This window comes from Bufo bufo, chromosome 4, assembly GCF_905171765.1.
Source record: "Bufo bufo chromosome 4, aBufBuf1.1, whole genome shotgun sequence".
Classification (NCBI taxonomy): Eukaryota; Metazoa; Chordata; class Amphibia; order Anura; family Bufonidae; genus Bufo; species Bufo bufo.
This window is the reverse complement of record NC_053392.1, coordinates 258,446,916-258,460,442: the sequence shown is the minus strand read 5'-3', so window position 1 is coordinate 258,460,442 and position 13,527 is coordinate 258,446,916. Positions and strand designations below refer to the sequence as shown.

Genomic DNA, 13,527 nt, shown 5'->3' with positions numbered 1-13,527 from the left:
GGTGCAGAGTCCATCACTTGGAAAGGGAGAGACTGCAGCAGGGGCGTAACTAGAACTGAATGGGCCCCACAGCAAATTTTTTTACAGGGCCCCCCTCCCTTAGGGTCCATTCAGACGTCCGCAAGTGTTTGCGGTCCACAAAATGTCCGCAAAACATGGATACCAGCTGCGTGCGTTTCGCATTTTGATAGTTCCCTATGATAGAAATGCCTATTCTTGTCCACAATTGCAGACAAGAATAGGCCATGTTCCATCTTATTTTGCGGGGGCCGCGGAATGGAACTACGGATGCGGACAGCACACGGTGTGCTGTCCGCATCTTTTGCGGCCCTATTGAAATGAATGGGTTTGCACCTGTTCCGCAAAATTGTGGGACGGATGCGGACCCAGAACAACGGACGTGTGAATGGACCCTTACTTAAAATAAAATCTTTCAAAAAACCTCTTTGTCTTTGTATCACCATTTTTTGACAGCTAAAACTTTTTTTAGATTTCTGCCTAAAGAGCTGAAGCTTTTTTTCAGGTGGATGAATTGTAGTTTTTATTGGTACCCTTTTTGAATTAAAATGATTTATATTTTTTAATAGTGAAGACATTTTTGGACATGGCAATGCTTTTTTTTTTATGTTTATTTACCTATATTTAAAACACTGTGAAAGGGGGTGATTGGAACTTTCATCCCAACCTCTGCCCACTCCTTCCTCTGCCAGCCTCCTGTACTATAGCATGCGGTACGTGGCAGCCTCCCCTCTCTGCCTCCGCTGCTCTGCCATGTACTAGTGCTTATTATGACACACATATGCATGCACCCGATGCCAGCCCAGAACCATCCTGGCATCACATTTGTGTATATGTAACTTAAGAGAGTGCCATAATAAGCACTAGTACATGGCAGAGCAGCGGAGGCAGAGAGGGGAGGCTGCCATGTCCTGCATGCTATAGTACAGGAGGCTGGCAGAGGAAGCGTGGGCAGAGGTTGTGATCTGGCTACCTGGCAGCTACATGCTGAAGGCTTCAGCATGCAGCTGCCAGGGGGCGATCCCAGCATCTGCCAGCCTCCTGTACTATAACAGAAGCAGATGAATGCATTTTATTATATAGGAGGCTGGTGGGACTGGGATGGCAGCTACATGCTGCAGCCTGCCATGGCTGCACACTCAGAACTTTGCCTGCTGCTGTACCTGGTCTTACCTCCCCTCCTCTCCCAGTCTGTGAACTTGACAGACTGGGAGAGGAGGAAAGGGTTAACTACTTTGACTCTGCCCTGCCCTCCTCTTTCCTCATGCCCAGAGAGGCCCCAGAACCACTGTGCACTAGTGCAGGTGCAGCTGCAGCAGGCAAGGGGGGGGGGGGGGGGGGGGACATGGGGGCCCAGGCACATACCTGAAAAAACGAGTGCTGTGCATGCCTGCTGTGCCTCCCTCCGCCCTCTGCTGTGCTTCTTCTCCCCGCCCCTTGAGGAGGACTTCATTTGGGGGCGGGCTGCCACTGTGCTGCCTGAAGAGATTCATTTGCATAGTGTGCTGCCGACTTGTTCTCTGGCAAGTGTCACGCTATGCAGGCAGAAGAGGCAGCGAGTCAGCAGATAATCATGGACGGAGTCGCCCGCCGAAGCAGAGGCCCTGTGTTAATGAATGGGGAAGTAGGATGGATGGGAGGGGGGCGGCCCCTATGTGACCGTACCAAATGTAAAGGGGAGGGGATTTGGAGGTGTTGTTTTCGGGGGTGGGGCCGGCCTGAAAACGTCAAATTATGTACACACAGTAAGTGTGTGTGTGTGAGACACTGCTCCCGGGCCCCTTGTCAGCCCGGGCCCCGAAGCAGCCGCTTCCCCTGCTTCCCTGGTAGTTACGCCACTGGACTGCAGCACCAGCAACTTAACCAGGCGCGCTCAGCTTCTGCACTGTTGGATGAGTGCACGCATACTGTTGTCTCTTGGCAATCGCTTCAGTGATCGATTAGTGACGGAATGACTGATGAGGAGTAGAAGGACTAGGAGCAGGAGCATCAGGACCAGCAGATGATAAGAAGGACAGACAGCTCTCTTCGGCTGAGGTGGTGGAGGCTTGACGGCATGAAATTGGGTTTGTGCCACTGAGTGATGCAGCAGTTACTGCTGCAGGCTGGACCACCAAATCGGAGCCACGGTTCTCCCAGGCCACTTTATGGTGATGCTACCCCAAGCACGTTTGGCTTCCGACCTCCCACTGCTGCCACTCTCCTGACTAACAGCCACACTACCACCCTGCTGGCTCAGCCACTGACTCACGTGCAAGCTGCCACCCTCTTCTCCTGATGATGATCATGATGAAACCCCCTCTTCACCTGGCTCCTAAGTGTGATTGGCTACATCATCATCATCATCCACTACTGTCTGCACGTCACTGATGTCCCCCTCAACAGTCTCAGAGCCAGGAGCATGACCGCTCCAAACACCTGCTCCTATGCGACTCTCATCATCACTACTTGCCCGCCTACCGGAGGAAGCAGCGGATGTCTCCTCCAAATCTTGTATGGGAAGTAGCTGCTGACTGTCCTCTAGTAGTTTGTCTTCGCTGAAAAGTTGAGCCAAGCCTACGGCATATAATACTTCTTGCCCTGAGGGAACTAAAAATGACAGAGGAAGGTTCAGGACAGGTGGGGGCGCAGGGCCTGAACCTTCAGTCAACCTCTGGGTTGCTGGTCAAGTCACTACCACTAGATGACACTGGGAGCTCAGGCCTCTCGCTGTGACTCCTGCTGCCATCCCCCTTCTTTTTTCCTATTAATTTACATTAAAAAAAATATATAACAATCACAGTTCACCGCAGAGCGGCTAATGGGACGTACATATCTTTCCTTATAATACACCCTGTAAATAGCTGTAGTACAATGTAACTTCACCACTGAATGGCAATTGTGTATTTTTTCATTTTTCCCCCCCTATTAATACACCCTCCCAAAAAAAGTAAAACAATATAAAATCAACACAAAATGACTAGTAGGACACACGCATCTTTCCTATTCATACACCCTGTAAATGGCAGTATCACACAGAACTTGCACCCCAATTACAAGCAAGGTTTGCATGAATTAGTGATTTTATAGTACAAACAACCTAAAAGCAGCAGTATAACTGCAATTTTGATCACCAATTAGTGTAGCAAGGTGTAATAGTAATTGTTCCTATTACCCAGGGTGTACACTCTCCTATTGCACCCTGTTCTCCTTTTATAGTGTAGATTATGCCTCCCTGTCCTTTCCCTACAGCTTGAATAATCTTTCCCTGAGCTTGTAAATCGATTTTTCAGCACAATAACGTCTTTCCTAACACTGTCCCTAGCGCCTGCTGACGTGTCTCCCTGCACTAAGCACACTGGAAAATGGCAGAATACAAGATGACTAAGGTTATTTATGAGGCTGTGACATCACAGGGGCTGGCTGGTGGATGATTGGCTGCATGCATTGCATTTTGGGTGATCCCTCATTCCCAGAGTTCTTTGCTCCACGCAGTGGCGTACCTACAATATAGGCAGACCACGCAGCTGCTCTGGGGCCCGTGAAGAAGAGGGGCCCGCAGTGGTGGAGAGGCCCTACCCCCTAATTGCTTCTGTCTATCTTTCTAAAGCTAAAGGACCTTTAATGATGTCATCACAGGTCTTGTAAGGGAACTGCACAGTGTAAAGTGTAGTTCCCAGGTTAGAACAGTGCATCTGCCAGGACCTGTGATGACATCATCTTCAACGTCACAGGTCCTGTAGGATCTAGCAAAGGCACTGCACCAAAAATGATGTAGTTCCTAGGTTTGAAAGGTACATCTACCAGGACCTGTGATGACATCATCACAGGTCCTTCAACTCCTAACAGCAAGTATTAGAAGTTCACAATCAGCTATGCATTGATCCTCCTGACGAAGCCGCTGAGGTGAAACGCGCGTCGAGGTCTCGCGCTCAGGGCCTGTCATTCATCCCACCACCATGTCTTCAGGTACGTCCCGCTATTAGCACGGTTTCATGCTGCGTGCAGGGCACCCTCGTATGTATCCACGCTGGGGCCTCTGTACTTAGGCGCACGTTTGTTATTTTTATTTCAGCCTGTGATCTACATTCATTGTATTATTTTTTATTGGCTGACTGTGGTGCCTACATCATTTCCGTGCTTGCCAGCTACGGCTCTGGGTTTACCATAATTGGTCTGTGGTACTCTGCATACTACACCCGTATTTGGTCTGTGGTACTCTGCATACTACACCCGTATTGGGGAGACCTTTCATATGTGATATCTATCTGGCTATCCCAGAGTCTTAGCTCTATCTTTGGGTCATACCATTCTGCGCCACACATTGCGCAGTTTCATGGTGGTGTTTTTGATGCTGCTGGCCTTGTGCTTCTCCGTGTACTGTATAACATCCCGTTGTTCTCCAGATTTTTTTATATTTTATAATAAATGATATTTTGTGACACTATATTCCACTTGTTTGGTTTTTAGTATGCATTGATCCATACAGACTGGAATGGAGTGGTAAGAGGAGGTCCTCCACTTTTCATCATTTACACCGCCCCCCCTGTTTTTACTCATTGCTCACTTATGTATACTTCAGACAGTTAGTGACCATTACCTCATGTACCTCACACACAGTGACCATAATGTATAACTGACCACATATCTCTGTAAACACTGCACCTACAGTATTATACCTTGTATGTCTCACATCAATACACTGCTCTGTGTGTGTATATATATATATATATATATATATATACACACACACACACACACACATTGCATCTATAATACTATGTAATAGATGCAGTGTGTACAAATATATAGTATATACAGCAGTGTACTGATATGTGAGATACGAGGTATAATAGATGCAGTGTGTACAGGCATATAGTATATACAGCAGTGTACTGTTATGTGAGGTACGAGGTATAATTGATGCAGTGTGTATAGATTTATAGTATATACAGCAGAGTACTGATATGTGAGGTACAGGGTATAACATATGCAGTGTGTATAATTTATACCTCATACCTCACGTCAATACACTGCTGTATTTAGTATATATCTGTACACACTGCATCTATTATACCTCATATATCAGTAGACTGCTGTATATAATATATCTGTACAGACTGCATCTATTATACCTCGTACCTCACATAATACACTACTGTATATACTATATACCTGTACACACTGCATATATTATACCTCTTACCTCACATATCAGTACTCTGCTGTATATACTATAAATCTATACACACTATTATACCTCGTACCTCACAGATCAGTACTCTGCTGTATATACTATAAATCTATACACACTGCTTCAATTATACCTCGTACCTCACATAACAGTACACTGCGTATATACTATATACCTGTACACACTGCATCTATTATACCTCGTACCTCACATAACAGTACACTCCTGTATATACTATATAGCTTTACAGACTGCATCTATTATACCTCGTTCCTCACATATTACACTATTGTATATACTATATACCTGTACACACTGCATATGTTATACCCTGTACCTCACATATCAGTACTCTGCTGTATATACTATAAATCTATACACACTGCATCAATTATACCTCGTACCTCACATAACAGTACACTGCGTATATACTATATACCTGTACACACTGCATCTATTATACCTCGTACCTCACATAACAGTATACTGCTGTATATACTACAGGGAGTGCAGAATTATTAGGCAAGTTGTATTTTTGAGGATTAATTTTATTATTGAACAACAACCATGTTCTCAATGAACCAAAAAAACTCATTAATATCAAAGCTGAATATTTTTGGAATTAGTTTTTAGTTTGTTTTTAGTTTTAGCTATTTTAGGGGGATATCTGTATGTGCAGGTGACTATTACTGTGCATACTTATTAGGCAACTTAACAAAAAACAAATATATACCCATTTAAATCATTTATTTTTACCAGTGAAACCAATATAACATCTCAACATTCACAAATATACATTTCTGACATTCAAAAACAGAACAAAAACAAATCAGTGACCAATATAGCCACCTTTCTTTGCAAGGACACTCAAAAGCCTGCCATCCATGGATTCTGTCAGTATTTTGATCTGTTCACCATCAACATTGCGTGCAGCAGCAACCACAGCCTCCCAGACACTGTTCAGAGAGGTGTACTGTTTTCCCTCCTTGTAAATCTCACATTTGATGATGGACCACAGGTTCTCAATGGGGTTCAGATCAGGTGAACAAGGAGGCCCTGTCATTAGATTTTCTTCTTTTATACCCTTTCTTGCCAGCCACGCTGTGGAGTACTTGGACGCGTGTGATGGAGCATTGTCCTGCATGAAAATCATGTTTTTCTTGAAGGATGCAGACTTCTTCCTGTACCACTGCTTGAAGAAGGTGTCTTCCAGAAACTGGCAGTAGGACTGGGAGTTGAGCTTGACTCCATCCTCAACCCGAAAAGGCCCCACAAGCTCATCTTTGATGATACCAGCCCAAACCAGTAGTCCACCTCCACCTTGCTGGCGTCTGAGTCGGACTGGAGCTCTCTGCCCTTTACTAATCCAGCCACGGGCCCATCCATCTGGCCCATCAAGACTCACTCTCATTTCATCAGTCCATAAAACCTTAGAAAAATCAGTCTTGAGATATTTCTTGGCCCAGTCTTGACGTTTCAGCTTGTGTGTCTTGTTCAGTGGTGGTCGTCTTTCAGCCTTTCTTACCTTGGCCATGTCTCTGAGTATTGCACACCTTGTGCTTTTGGGCACTCCAGTGATGTTGCAGCTCTGAAATATGGCCAAACTGGTGGAGTGGCATCTTGGCAGCTGCACGCTTGACTTTTCTCAGTTCATGGGCAGTTATTTTGCGCCTTGGTTTTTCCACACGCTTCTTGCAACCCTGTTGACTATTTTGAATGAAACGCTTGATTGTTCGATGATCACGCTTCAGAAGCTTTGCAATTTTAAGAGTGCTGCATCCCTCTGCAAGATATCTCACTATTTTTGACTTTTCTGAGCCTGTCAAGTCCTTCTTTTGACCCATTTTGCCAAAGGAAAGGAAGTTGCCTAATAATTATGCACACCTAATATAGGGTGCATAATCTGTACTCAGATAGGTATAATAGATGCAGTCTGTAAAGCTATATACACTGCGTGCAGAAATATTAGGCAAATGAGTATTTTGACCACATCATCCTCTTTATGCATGTTGTCTTACTCCAAGCTGTATAGGCTCGAAAGCCTACTACCAATTAAGCATATTAGGTGATGTGCATCTCTGTAATGAGAAGGGGAGATGCAGAGATGCACATCACCTAAGAGATGCACATCACCTAATATGCTTAATTGGTAGTAGGCTTTCGAGCCTATACAGCTTGGAGTAAGACAACATGCATAAAGAGGATGATGTGGTCAAAATACTCATTTGCCTAATATTTCTGCACGCAGTGTATATAGCTTTACAGACTGCATCTATTATACCTCGTTCCTCACATATTACACTATTGTATATACTATATACCTGTACACACTGCATATGTTATACCCTGTACCTCACATATCAGTACTCTACTGTATATACTATATACCTGTACACACTGCATATATTATACCCTGTACCAGGGCCGGCTCCAGGTTCATGTGGGCCCTTGGGCGATAAAGTCTCAGTGGGCCCCCTTACACAGTGGTAATTCTCTGAGTACAGATAATACAGTAGATATCACCTGCAGTCCTATGTAACAGCATAGATAACACAGTGATGGCTATCTGAGTACAGAAAATGTAGTAGTGTTACCTGCAGTCCTATGTAAAACCACAGATAACACTAGTGCTAATAATGTGATAGTGTTACCTGCAGTCCTATGTAAACCACAGATAACACTAGTGTAGATCATGTAGTAGTGTTACCTGCGTCCTTAGTGTGCCTCCCTGTGCCTCTACCACGGACTCCATGCTGGCGGTGCTGCCTCCTCTTCCATCTTCATCTTGCCCCGCACAGAATGTCCTGATGCAGCTGCGTCAAGACAAAGGGAACATGGCATGGTGATTGTGACACACACACAGGGACAGACGCGCACACACACACGCACACACACAGGGACAGACACACACACACACACAGGGACAGACACACACACAGGGACAGACACACACACACACAGGGACAGACACACACACACACACACAGGGACAGACACACACACACACACAGGGACAGACACACACACACAGGGACAGACACACACACACACACAGGGACAGACACACACACACAGGGACAGACACACACACACACACACACAGGGACAGACACACACACACACACACACACACAGGGACAGACACCTGTGCAATTAACCAACTTCTATCTAAAAGGGAATTCTACCTTACTTTGTTACCTTCTATGACTCCCACTGATTCCCAGTACTGAGGGGACATGGACTGAGGTTTAAAAGGGAATTATCAACATGTACCACAAGGTGGTCTAAACCGTAACCCATTAGGCACTGGCTAGACTGTGGGATGGAGTCTAAGCAATGCCTCAGGCCTCATGCACACTGCCGTTATGCGTCCGTTCCGTGCATTGGGGACCACAATTTGTGGTCCCCAATGCACTGGCAACGTCCATGCAGTGGCCGGGACAGATTGAGACCCATTCAACCTGAATGGGTCCATGATCCGGCCTCACCGCACTAAAAAATAGAACATGTTCTAATTTTTTGCGGTGTGGAGGCACGGACGGAAACACCACAGAAGCTCTCCATAGTGCTTCTCATTGAGCGATTGCGGACCCATTCAAGTGAATAGGTCCGCATCCGTGATGCCCACAGCCAGTGTGCATGAGGCCATAGACACAGAAAGGGGCACACACACAGGGACTGACAGACAGACATCATGGCCCTCAGAATACACCCAGATCTGTATGATAAACCCCCTTAATTGCACCAGATTCCACTTGAACCCCACTGCCCCTGAGTGCTCCACCTGCCCCCTCATAGCTCAGCTCCACCTGCCCCCTCATAGCTCAGCTCCACCTGCCCCCTCATAGCTCAGCTCCACCTGCCCCCCTCATATCTCAGCTCCACCTGCCCCCTCATATCTCAGCTCCACCTGCCCCCCTCATATCTCAGCTCCACCTGCCCCCCTCATATCTCAGCTCCACCTGCCCCCCTCATATCTCAGCTCCACCTGCCCCTGAGTGCTCCCCCTGCCCCCTCACATATGAGCTCTATATGCTTCCCCTCACGAAGTTTTGGTTCTCCAGCAGCACATCCGACCTCACTCTGCATCTTGCAGGCACAGCCCCTCCTCCTTCCACAAGCTGCTGCTGCTGCCGTCAGGGTTTGAGGTGCAGCGTACTCAAGTTGTGTTTAATAGAGTTTCTGGGTGTAGTAGTGCAATAGACACTAACCTGAGAAGGCTGACTCTCTGCAAGGGAAGGTGATGGTAGAAAATGTTCGTGACGCCAGTGCCAATTAAACGGTGGCACGCCGTTTGCTGATAGCAGGAATAACTGAGGAACCACGTGATGTTAAAACAAAACTCCAACTTTAGTAGTTTCCATATAGAGACATTAATGGAAGCACAGTTCCTTTGCATACAGTTGATTTTTCAATACGGTCGATGCAGGCAATACAGATTAAGCAAGGTGACTTCAGAGTGTGAAACACAGGACTTGCAGTACAGGAGCTTGCACTCTATTCCTGACTGATCCTGGGACATAGAAAATCTTCTCCAAGGCCCAATACCTTAACTCTGGCGTATATCCTTGGTTCTCTCTTTATAAAGTACCTCCTCTGTTATCTTGAGTACCTCTTGCTTTTCTGCGCTTTGCCTCTGTCTCCCTCTCAGCTTCCTCAGACTCTAGAAACTTCTGAGCTCTAAACTAGACTGACTTTTGCTTCCCTGACTGGGCCTTATATAAACTAGGGCTCTCTAGCTCCCTCTAGTGACTAGAAGCTGGAATGACACCCCTAGCAGGCCTGTACATGCAAGTGTCATAGTAACAGGGAAATACATAACATTACATTACATGACAATTTATAAAGATGACATATACCAACTTCCCCATAAATAAGGGGGGACGACAGCACACCAAGTGACACTTTTGTAGTGACGGGCATTACAGTCCCCGTACACTACATACCCCACTGCTTTAAGCTGAGTACGACCTCGTACTCCATCAGGGCTCGCCCAACTGGAATCTCTACCTGAAACAGAAAAAGAAACATGCAGGCATACATTTATGTAATTCATCTGCATTTACGTTCATATCAGGTCCAATTGGCAAAGGTGAAGGGTGATGACAAGGGGCGTCGTTCTCTTCTCTCAGGATAGTGAATGGAACTGGGGCGCTGACCTGGCACAGCGTAACATTATAACCAGGATAGTCCATGACAATGAATAAGTCCATAATAGAACAGCAAAATAGATAAAACAGTATAAAAACGGAACTACCCAGGAGTTTCCTGTGGGTGTATCACAGGCAAGGGCTCACGTGGAGGAGTCCATTCTTGCGCACAAATGTCAAGTAAGGTATTGCCAGTGGCAACTGTTTGGGAGGAGACACCACCAGAATAATCAAAGTCTCCTAAACGGACTGGCGGGCGTCCCCTGGTCATCCGGGTAGACCTTCTCAAAACAGGGGTCTCCTCTTCCCTTAGCAACGAGGTAGAAGAGAGAGGAGCAACAGGAGGGTCTCCATCAGGGAGATCTTGGTCAGGCACTTAACACAGTAATAGTCTTTTGAATCACCCTCCTGGATGCAGAGGAAGCAGTGGGCAAAGTCTGATGTAACACGGCAAGTATTTCTGAATAACAGTTTTTGAAGACATTGGTGCCTAGAATGACAGGATGTCCTCCTCTGTCGCCGGCCTGTACTACTATCACCCCCTGTTGAGGCAGGGTTACTTCTCCCACCTGCAGGGTGGGTTCCCAGTATCCATGAATCTTTACTGGTTTGCCATTGCTGGCGATAATTTCCACTCAGGATTCAGGCGGTTGGGTCAACTGGTTGGTGTCCCAGAACTTTTCAAATGCAGGCAGCTGAATAGTAGTGACCTGAGACCCAGTATCTAATAGGGCTTCAAAGGGGACCCCGTTGATCTCTATATTGATTTTAGGATGGGATCCTACATAACGTGGCATCCAATTTGGATCCTCTGGACCTAGTGTTCTACCTCCCGAGGGGTGGTCCTCAGCCTCAGGGGTTGCCCGGTTAACTGCCAGCACGTGGATTCTGTGTGTCCCAGCTTTTTGCAGTATGTACACACGGGCCGCTTGCGATCTCTATTACGCCTCCCAGGATCCCTGGGGTGAGTCTCTTGGTAAGGAGGTGGGAACGGCCTAGGAGGTGACAGGAATTCTTCTTCTGTCATTATGGGTTTTTCCCATTCCTCTATTTTTCTGCACACTTTCTCTAGACTTTTAGTGAGGTGATTTACCTACTCTGTCAGCATGGCAATAGTATCGGTAGTTGACACTTGAACAGCTTGGCCGGCCTCAGCTCGGTTAGTGATAAGCGGTTTTGGCCTGCAGGCTGATGACTCAGGTGGGGTGCTCAACTCAGGAGATACTGCGGACCCCAGAATTTTTATCGCCAGTTCTTTAAAGTCCAGAAAGGTACTGTTAGGGTGCTGGGCGGACAGCATCTTTAATTGGGTCCTTATTTGTTCACTAGACACCCCGTTGATAAATTGTTCCCTCAGGGTCTGGTCCTGGTTATCAGCCTCTTTGGGATCTATCTGAATTACAGCCCCTAAAGCCTCCTGAAGTGATAGGGCATAGTCACGGAGGGACTCACCGGACTTCTGTTTCTTGCCAAAAAAGTGCATCTTTATCTCTGAGGCAGTCCTATTTTCAAAAGTGGCCCTGAGGCGGGTGAATATCTGTTCTAGAGTACTCCGCTCAGTAGCAGGCCAGGATAATACCTCCCTGCGGGCAGCTCCCTCCAGCTGCGCTAGCAGGATTTCCATTAGCTGGTCGGCATTTATGGGGTACAGTTTGAATAATGCCAGCAACTTTTCTTTAAAGTCCCTTAGGGTATGGGTCTCTCCTCTGTAGCGGGGGAACCATGGGGCCCCGAAATAGTAAGGCATGGTAAAGGGCATCATGCTGGGGGCTGTAGGATGATTAGGAGCCGCAAGCTCTCCCGGGGCCGGCTGCTCAGGCACTCCCGGTTCTGACATGGTAGTCTATTGAGATATGGCCGCTGGCGACTAAAGGGGCCGGAACAATCCCCTTCCCTCCGGTTACAAGTTCTTACCGGTATCGCTGGGTTTGCGCAGTCCAAGTCTCGAGAGATTCCGGACGTCCTGAGTATGCGGTGACGTAGAAGAAGCAGGGCCGCGGCGGTGCGATGATGATGAGGGGCGGGATTCTCTGTGTCTTTGCAGGGATCCGCCCACGAAGGTCCTCAGCAGCGCGGGAAACTTTACTCCATGCGGCCGGTGGCCATCTTTAGCAAAACGCTGTCCATTCACTGACAGCAAGCAGGATTGTAAAAAGTCCACAAAACCACACTCCAATGTGGCGATTTTCTTCCTCTTGGTAGCGCAACACTGCACAGCGCTTTTTAGAGGTTTTAGGAACACTTTTGGTATGATTTTCAGTCCACAAAGTCCACTTTAAATAAACAGGCAATTTGTCACTTTGGTCACAGGGCAACTGTATAAGGCACAAAGTTCACGCTTCTTGCACTAGAAAGCGTGCGTATCCTGTTCGTGACGCCAAAAGAGAGGTGCAGCGTACTCAAGTTGTGTTTAATAGAGTTTCTGGGTGTAGTAGTGCAATAGACACTAACCTGAGAAGGCTGACTCTCTGCAAGGGAAGGTGATGGTAGAAAATGTTCGTGACGCCAGTGCCAATTAAACGGTGGCACGCCGTTTGCTGATAGCAGGAATAACTGAGGAACCACGTGATGTTAAAACAAAACTCCAACTTTAGTAGTTTCCATATAGAGACATTAATGGAAGCACAGTTCCTTTGCATACAGTTGATTTTTCAATACGGTCGATGCAGGCAATACAGATTAAGCAAGGTGACTTCAGAGTGTGAAACACAGGACTTGCAGTACAGGAGCTTGCACTCTATTCCTGACTGATCCTGGGACATAGAAAATCTTCTCCAAGGCCCAATACCTTAACTCTGGCGTATATCCTTGGTTCTCTCTTTATAAAGTACCTCCTCTGTTATCTTGAGTACCTCTTGCTTTTCTGCGCTTTGCCTCTGTCTCCCTCTCAGCTTCCTCAGGCTCTAGAAACTTCTGAGCTCTAAACTAGACTGACTTTTGCTTCCCTGACTGGGCCTTATATAAACTAGGGCTCTCTAGCTCCCTCTAGTGACTAGAAGCTGGAATGACACCCCTAGCAGGCCTGTACATGCAAGTGTCATAGTAACAGGGAAATACATAACATTACATTACATGACAATTTATAAAGATGACATATACCAACTTCCCCATAAATAAGGGGGGACGACAGCACACCAAGTGACACTTTTGTAGTGACGGGCATTACAGTCCCCGTACACTACAGTC

At 46.7% G+C, this 13,527-nt stretch overlaps 1 protein-coding gene across 1 annotated transcript in view; it reads left to right on the top strand.

Annotated features, from left to right (window-relative positions):
• Positions 1-13,527, top strand: part of CSMD1 (CUB and Sushi multiple domains 1) — a 2,494,699-nt gene that overhangs the window by 2,346,764 nt on the left and 134,408 nt on the right. The gene's annotated exons all lie outside the window — the stretch shown is intronic.